Below are 1,320 nucleotides of genomic sequence, written 5' to 3' on the forward strand. Positions count from 1 at the left end.
AAGAGATTACCCTTTGGTTTCCTCAAGAATCCCTCTCAAAAGCTTCAATCCCGTTCAAAAATGGTGAAAAATGAAGAAGGGTCGCGGATTGGCTATTTAATACTGCCCAGGTATTTGTACATCGCGATCGTGGGAGAAGAGATGCGATCGCACAGAAGAAATAGTTGTTGGCCCAAAGTGTGCGACGCGATCGCGAACAAATCAATGCAATCGCATAGAAGGAAAATGCTACTGTCCAAATTTTGTGATACGCGATCGCGAACAAATTAATGCAATCGCATAAAAGGAAAATGCTACTGTCCGAATTTTGTGTTGCGCGATCGCGAACAAATCAATGCAATCGCATAGAAGTAAAATTCTACTGTCCAAATTTTGTGCTACACGATCACGGACAAATCAATGTGATCGCATAGAAGGAAAATGCTACTGTCCAAATTTTGTGCTACGCAATTGCGAACATATCAATGCAATCGCATAGAAGGAAAATGCTACTGTCCAAATTTTGTGCTACGCGATCACGAACGAATCAATGCGATCGCATAGAAGGAAAATATGGCAGGTTGACATTGTACTACGCAATCGCGGCTATGCCTATGCGATCGCATAGAAGGAAACACCAGATAGCATAACAGCAGTTCAAACATAGGGAAAAATGACCTGTGGCCCACCCGGAGCACGCCTGAGACCCCTGGGACCTCAACCAAACATGCCAACCAATCCTAAAACATCATTCAAACTTGTTCCAACCTTCGGAACGCTCAAAACAACATCAAAACACCAATTTTTCATCGTATTCAAGCCTAAGAATTTCAAAAACTCTCAAATTACGCTTTCGATCAAGAAGTCTATCAAACCACATCCGAATGACCTGAAATTTTGCAAACACATCCCAAATGACACAAAGGACCTACTGCAACTTCCGTAATTCCATTCCGATATCAAAATCTCACCTATCAACCGGAAAACGCCAAAATTTCAATTTCGCCAATTCAAGCCTAAATCTACTCCGGGCCTCCAAAACACATTCCGATCACGCTCCTTACTCTCAAATCACCTAACAGAGCTAACCAAATCATAAAAATTCCAATCCAAGGTCATATGCCAACATGTCAAAACTTGGTCAAATCTTTCAAACTTTAACCTTCAAGCTGAGAATCATCCTTCCATATCTATTCCGATTAACCTGAAATCCAAAACCGACGATTTACATAAGTCATAATACCTCACACGGAGCTAGTCATGCCTGAGAACTGGCGAGCGAAGTGCAAAAGCTCAAAACGACTTGTCGGGTCGTTACATACATACATACATAAATATATA

The sequence above is a fragment of the Nicotiana attenuata genome, unplaced genomic scaffold (assembly GCF_001879085.1).
Source record: "Nicotiana attenuata strain UT unplaced genomic scaffold, NIATTr2, whole genome shotgun sequence".
Classification (NCBI taxonomy): domain Eukaryota; kingdom Viridiplantae; phylum Streptophyta; class Magnoliopsida; order Solanales; family Solanaceae; genus Nicotiana; species Nicotiana attenuata.